The sequence below is a fragment of the Gasterosteus aculeatus genome, chromosome 5 (assembly GCF_964276395.1).
Source record: "Gasterosteus aculeatus chromosome 5, fGasAcu3.hap1.1, whole genome shotgun sequence".
Taxonomy (NCBI): Eukaryota; Metazoa; Chordata; class Actinopteri; order Perciformes; family Gasterosteidae; genus Gasterosteus; species Gasterosteus aculeatus.
This window is the reverse complement of record NC_135692.1, coordinates 15,104,851-15,112,765: the sequence shown is the minus strand read 5'-3', so window position 1 is coordinate 15,112,765 and position 7,915 is coordinate 15,104,851. Positions and strand designations below refer to the sequence as shown.

The following is a 7,915-nucleotide window of genomic DNA, read 5'->3' as shown; positions in this document are numbered from 1 at the left end:
AAACCTATAAAACCACCAAGATTAAAAAAATGTAAAGATCATGAACCATGATATCATCCCTATTCTTGGGTGAGCTTTTGCAGAAAATCTGCTCACAACATACGGACTCGTGACACATTATTTATGAACTTGCAGATCTGAAATTTCAGAGATAAATAGCTAGTGTACAGCAAAAATAGGAGGGCAAATCCAGTCAACAAAGTCAAACTTAAATGTATTTAAAACATTTAGCTAACACAAGTTAGCTAATGTTAACTTTAGCCGTTAGCTAACGTTATCCATTAGCTAACGTTGACATTAACCGTTAGCTAACGGCTAACGTTAACATTTGCCGTTAGCTAACGTTAACATTAACCGTTAGCTAACGGCTAACGTTAACATTTGCCGTTAGCTAACGTTAACTTAGCAAACCATCCCATTTTCGACAGTCTGAATACAGTTCGGAGTTTCTTTGTCAATTACTTGTTGGACAGACATTACCTAATCCCCACCTTCCATTATTATGATAATGTCAAAAGAATTTCATTCTTACCTCTTACCGCAGGGGCAAAAGCCAACAGGTGCAGCAGCAGTGACCGACGCACTTCTCTCACCCCAACGAAATTACGAATTGGCGCCAAGACCCGCCCTCCAATCTTCTTCTTTTTCTTCTTCTATTTTTATCTGGCGGTTGATAACTTGTTGTTGTATTACCGCCACCGCTGGACTGGAGTATACCCACAGATTATATTTCCTTTATACTATTACATTATTTTTAAAAGCCCTGTATTCTAGATAACAACATTTTTATTTGTTCAGGTCCTATCCCCTGACCAATCCGCTATCCTAACATTAACCACTCGAGGTGAAAAGTCTAATCAATCGTGAGCCATGCAATGAGCTGCTTCGTAGGGCGGGTCTTGGCGCTACCACGTCTCCCGCGCGGGCAACGTTAATAGTAATAGTCATAACGGACTCTTTCATCACACATGAGGTAGGATTCTTGGAGTAACGTGTTACACACTCTTTTACTGCTCTATACAATAGAGCTTTGCTGTGAATTCTTTTAAAACAGCACAATTGTCAACATTTAGAAAGTTCACAAAGGTGTCTTTTGAGCAAATCATGGCTTATGTTTTGATGGGTTACGTTTTAGAACTCCAAATTCTAATTAATGAATTGTATGGCTTGTCAGAAATAAACACCTTTTGTAAGTTGAACATTATGTAAACCATCTCAAATTATTTGCCTGAATTGATATACTTCTTTTCTTAAATTTTGCGCTGAGATAAATTGAGATATGATTGAGCTATAATATTAAATAATGTCTCATATTGAGGCTAATTTGAGAGCTAACACTACTCTATTTTTTCTTTTTGCTGAAACACTAGAAAGAGACAACTGTAAGAGAATCTGAGAACTCAAATAGTGAGCAGTACGAGACATATTTCTTACTGAGATATAATTTAGATCAAATTGAGACATATTTGAAAGCTGCACAGTATGTCTAATTTTTCTCTTAGTTGAGATCAGGAAAAGAGACAGCCGTGAGAGAATTTAGAGAACTTGCACTGTGCTCAATGTGAGACTTAATTCTCAGGAGAGACATTTGAGAAGAATGAGAAAACCACTTTGGTCTCAATTAGTGCTCATTTATATCTAGGAGATGTAAATGTGACATAAAGGAGATCTCATCTTCAATTTTGCTTTGCTATGGGTTATGTCAATTAATAATTTGCACCGGCCACTGAGGAGGATCTTGTGTGTGTGTGTGTGTGCTATCCTCAGCTTCACCTGGGTTCTTCCCAGTGAGCACAAGACGTAATTTCAACGTTGAAATATGGTTGAAATCGGGTTGAAATGAGGTCTGAACGTCTAAAACCTCATTTCAACGTCTTTTCAACCGGCTAATAATGGGATGAAACATCAACGTGCTAGAAAACGTCAATTTGTTGATGAATGTGTCATGTTGTAACCTAAGGTTGAACGATAGACGATATTAACATTAAGATTTTCATAATAATTTATGAACTGGTCGGCGAAATTTGGTCTTCGCGAAGACGTGATTTCAACGTATTTAATATTTCACTTAAAACGTCATAAATATGAAACTACGGACTGCGTGCTGTTAATAAGATGCGTTTAAGACATAATAATGCGGGCAGGTTCAAACATTACTTGTAAACACGTAATTCCGCTCACATCTGTAACGCGCATGCGCGAGTTCTTAGACGCCTGCAGAGCTCCGACCGGACGCAGCACGAAGCGAAGTTACGGCAGCAGAGCGAAAATGAACGGGCTGATAGAACCACTACTACCGGCTCCACTGCTCTGTAAGTACGGGAGTGTTTGAATGAAGCACACATGGAACTATAACCGGGTGTTTTACTTGTGCTGCCGACTCGATACGGGAATGACGGTCCTTTTTTTTAAGCTAGTTAGCGTTAGCGCAGGTAGTTTGCTAGTTAGCTTGCTAGCTTGGAGCATGATGACCTGGACCAAAAGTAAACATTCCAGAATATTTTTTGTGTGTTTGGTGTTGCTAATGCGCACCCATAAATGTTATTGCATTTCACATTGAAATACGTTTTTAAAGCAATGGGGGCTAAATACAGATTGGAAGGGTGAAGGGCTGAATTCAACAAGTTGTGGTCTGTGAACAAGAGGCCAACACATTGTAAGTTACTGCTGCTTAAAACATGATACTGTGTAATATACCTGGAAATGTTACTCCAGAAATGCCATAAGTTGCAGATGAATTGTTATCTTTTTTTATAATGTAATAAGTAAACAATCTATGAATGAGGGTTCTCAGACACCTGCTGCTGTTATTATTATTAGTTCATTACTGTCATCCTAAACCCAAATGACCAACTTTGCCTTTTCCTTGAAGTCTTTGTGCTTTACCCCCTCACAGGTTTCTGTGGGTGGTGGTTGCATCTGACGGAGGTTACATCTGATGGAGGTTGTGCCTGCAGTGGTCCTGCCTTACACTTGGCTTACTACTCTCGATATTAGAATAATTTCTGTCAAAGGATTTGAAAGCACTGTACATCTTTAAGTTGTTCATACTCTACACACCTACTTCTCTGCTGTTTTCCGCTCATGTTTCTCTCGGTTGAAGGTTTTTTTACATTTTGGGGGTTTTGGGACAGGATGTTGCATGTTTACAGATTGCAAAGCTGAACAAAATAAAATGATTTGAATTGAATAAACATGTTGACCAGAGGAATCTGCAATTGAAGGGTGTTCTGTGCACTCCCTTTACACAAAGAATCCTCAGGTGAGGATGAGGGAGACGCAGCTGATTTCAGGTATACTATCCCAACTCAAGTGACTCACAGCCACATCTTGTTACAGAATCTGAAAATTAAGTTCCAATAATCCAGAAAAATGGGCTAGAAACAGAATTCTAAACTAACCTGTCCATGTTTTTTCTGCACTTTTAATTCCATAGTTTATTTCCCTGAAATATATATTTTATTTTTGTATTGTTTTTAATTAGGAAAAGTGTTGTTATATGTATAGTGTTACATTTATAATAAATGCAAATTAATAAAATAATGTGTTTGTCCTTGTTAAGGGCTGTTAACATGACAACTGTGACTAAGTATGTAACTTGTAAGTTTCCAGCGTGCGATTTATCCGTTGAAACAACGTTTAAAAGACGTCTGTGGCCCGACGTTGAAAACACGTTGCAAAACGGTTTAAAAGTGAAGGTTGTTTCAACGTCTATTCGTTGACGTTTTCTGGCACGTTGATGTTTCATCCCATTTTTAGCCGGTTGAAAAGACGTTGAAATGAGGTCTTAGACGTTCAGACCTCCTATGCCTTTCTTTCCCCTATTTTTCTTTTTACAATCTCAGTTGTGCAAGGAGGTAGATGCAATGCACCCCTCTCCAGTCAACATATGCCACCGCATCAGTGAGAACTTCACATCTATTCTCCCAAATATGCTGAAACTTGTCAAGGATTCTGAAAAAACTATACATGGAAGCAAGAGAGGATGCCTTGGCTGAGGATATTAAAGGTACTGATTTGAGCACATACAACTAGTTAATTTTGCTCCATCATTGTGTCAGTTGTGTACAGTCCGTTTTTTAAAGAGACTGTGTACAGTTCCACTGAACTGGTATTGCATTGTTAATCTGTGGCACCTAGTGGGTGTATAATGCAACATTATCTTGATAATGTTTAATTTGTTTATTTCTCACATGCATTTTAAAAGCTAATACATTTTAGTTTATTGTACTGAACCTGAAGTAACATGCGGTAGCCTGTCTTGGAATTTACAGGTTATTTGTATCAACCAACATTCCTTGAAATGCATTAAAATTGTAAAATCTGTATGACCTAGGAATTGACTTCAGGGGTGGACTCCTCCTCTTGCCATCCATATTTAAGGAGAAGATTGAGGATTTCATTATGCTTGGACAGGTAAATACCTGGTGTCCTGCATAGCCACTAGCCATAAGTTAATGTTCTTTTAGATCACTGTGCATGCTTAATCATATTGATCTTGTTATGTATGCTAACATTCTTTTCTCTTATGCAGAAAAATCCTCAAACTCCATATCCAACCGTTCAACTGAAAGCACAAGGGTTGAAATTTGCCCTCTCCAGACAGTGCCAGAGTGTGGTCAATGTCGAGGGAATTGAGGTCTGTTCTTGCACTTCGGTGGATGAGGCCTTCATTGCAGCCTTCTGCATGTACTTTGTCTTCAACATGGCATATCCTGGATACTTGAAAAAGACACTGACCTTTCTCCAGAGGCTCATTGCAAACATCACGGGGGACGGAGACAAATCCCTGCCGGTAACTGTAACTCGAATTGTCAACCTTCTTCATTGATCATGCCTGGACTGCATCAGTGTACAAAATGCTCAAAGAGGACCTTTACTCTTAGAAAACTGATTCATCATATTGGACTTGTACATGCACACAACCCTCATTTCAACATAACCTGTGGGATAAGTAACTGCCAGTCTGCTTTTTCTAAGTATCATTCTTTTAGGCGGCATGTTTATCGAAAACACAAACACAACATTTCTGATTGCTCTGAAGTAACTGAAGAACTAGTTGAACACACACATGCAGTTGAACAGCCCACACCACCAAGTATAGACACTTTGCTTGAAAATTGAAGAGACCATTTATTTAGTTTCATTCTCAAGTGTACTGAAAAAATAATCTCTCCCTCTCTGTCCAACAAGATATTGTTGATGACCTAAATTTTTGATTGTGTTTTTTCAAAGAAAACTATGACTCATTCATTTCTTATCATTTGGATAAGACTGGTTTCCGCATTAGTGATTGCCCAGAACTCGAGCAGGTTTTGTCTTCTTCAGACTTTTTTCAGAAAGCATGCGATTCTATTCGGTCACCATTCATGATAAAAGAGCACTGCAAATCAAAAATGGACATGACAGAACCGATCAGTTACACAGTAAGAGACAATTCAGGAATGAAAATCGGTACTTATTCTTATGTTCCAATCACACAGGTATTGCAAAAATATTGCCAGGTGGAGGATGTGTGGGAACAGATTGTTTTGGATAACCACGGAAATCGAGATGACATTCTGACCGATTACAGTCAGGGGGTGTACTTTAAAGAGCACTCATTTTTCAAAGATCACCCTCAAGCTCTAAGACTTCACTTTTATGAAGATGCATTTGAACTTGTGAACCCCCTGGGGCTAAAAGAAATAAGTACAAACTATGTGCTTTTTATTATACAGTTGGGAACATAAGTGGAAAATATCGCTCAAAGTTGGGTCACATTCATTTAGCCTTAATGGTTCGGCATTCACATGTGAAAGAGTCTGGGCTTGAAACTATACTACAGCCCTTGATAGCTGACCTGAAGATGCTCTCCACAGAGGGCCTCACGTTCAGTCTTGATGAAGTAGAGCACACAATTCAAGCTGCTCTAGCAACCATTTCATGTGACAACCTCTCTGCTCATATGATTGGGGGCTTTTCTATGTCTTTTAATACTGGCCGGATATGTCGATATTGTATGGCCTCACATTCAGAGATACAACATGGGTTTTGTAAGGAGAGTTTTGTTCTTAGAACAACTGAGGTACATAAATATCACGTAGACTGTGTAAAAAATGACAAACAAAGTGCTGTTGTATATGGTGTTAATGGTAATTGTACATTTGATGCGCTGCCTTACTTTGACGTGACAAAATGTCTTCCCCCAGATGTAATGCATGATTTGCTGGAGGGACTTTTGCCTCTAGTAATGAAGTTGGTCATATGCAAAGCTCATAATCAAAAGCACAATACCATAAGTGAACTCAATGATGAGCTGAAAAATGTAAACATTGGGAAGAATGACAGACGAAACAAACCAGTGCCATTGACTGAAAAACTCCTTGGACATTCTAAGATAGTTGGATCAGCCAGTCAAAAATGGTGCCTATTCAGACTATTGCCTTTTTTAATGGCTCAACATATCCCATCTGATAGTCCATATTGGCATGTGTACTATGCTCAGAAAATGTGGATACCTTAATGGCTACAAAAGTGAGAAAAGATGAGCTTGCTCATTTGAAATTGCTGATTCAAGAATTCCTTGGTAAGACTACTGAAGTCTTTGGAAATGTTTTAACACCAAAGTGTCACTACTTGATTCACTATCCAAGACTTATATTGATGTATGGTCCTCTTCGCCCTTTGTGGTGTATGAGATATGAAAGCAAGCACCAATATTTCAAAAATATTGCCAGTAAATGTAGGAGCTTTGTAAACATAACTCTGACTCTCAGCAACCGTCATCAAATGAAGCAATGCTGGGAGTTTTCTTCACATAGGTTCCTAGGTGACTTTGAAAATGCACTCAGCAAAAGCATTAGTATGCCATTTTCATCTCTGCCACGTGATTTACAGAACTCTCTGAAATTAAACCAACGTTTTAAAGATGTGCAGTTTCAGGATAAAGTGCTTCAGCGTGTTTCATATTTATCTGTCAATGGTGTCAAATATGGCCTTGAGGATGTTTTTGTAGTAGGTCATGTACACACTGAAGCCATCCCTTTATTCTTGAAAATTAAGTACATTCTGAACGTTGAGACTTTTTGGGTGTTGTGTGGGAAACTGTTACTGCCTTGCTCTTATGACAATCACTTCCATGCTTACCACGTCAAAGTTGACAATGACACATATTTAGTCGATGATAGACTGTATGTTTCCTTGAAGTATTCTGTGTAAGTATGTTCTATCTAAATGTGTGTTACTTTTTGAAGTATTCTGCCTCATGTGACTAATGTGACTGCAATCTTTACATATTGTAATGTTATGCATTGCCATTGATTAATTTTATATGTAGCCATATAGAATTGAATGAATTGAGATTTTTACACTATAAATGCTGCCATGTTTATCTCAAAACATACATTTTCATTGATGTTAATAAATGGTAAAGAAGCAATTATTGTCTGGTACATTTTTGTCTCCTTAAAGTCCAGAATAGCTTGTCTCTGGGGGGTACCCTTTTAAAGTACAGGAATGTACCCTTTCAATGAGGCATTGCTGTACCTTATAGATTAAAGGTACATTTATGTCTTGCAGGGTACACAACTGTACTTGAACTGGTACAATTTGATAAGGTACATAAATGGACCAGGACTGAAAGGTACACAATTGTCTCTCAAAAGGGTACCTCCCCTTCGACAAGCATTTGTACCGATTTAGGTACAAACTGGTACTTCTATTTTTGAGTGTGCATAGAATGTTATGACGTCACACAAAGATGAAAGGGAATGCGTCATGGCCTACGTCAAAGAGTTCTCAAGGCTCCAGAATGGATATTGGGTGCATTCGTACTTTGGACAACCACCCGAGTGGAGGTGTTTGAAGACTTCCAAGCGACATGGCAAAGGCACAATCCCGTGGACTGAAGCGTCTATTGGGGAAATCCAAAGAA

At 38.5% G+C, this 7,915-nt stretch overlaps 1 long non-coding RNA gene across 1 annotated transcript; it reads left to right on the top strand.

The window, feature by feature from the left end:
• Positions 1–3,094: 3,094 nt before the first annotated feature.
• On the top strand, positions 3,095–7,418 carry LOC144408028 (uncharacterized). The gene is made up of 3 exons (XR_013467788.1): positions 3,095–4,009; positions 4,337–4,416; positions 4,535–7,418. It is a non-coding gene; the product is annotated as an uncharacterized LOC144408028 (long non-coding RNA).
• The last annotated feature ends 497 nt before the right edge of the window (positions 7,419–7,915 follow it).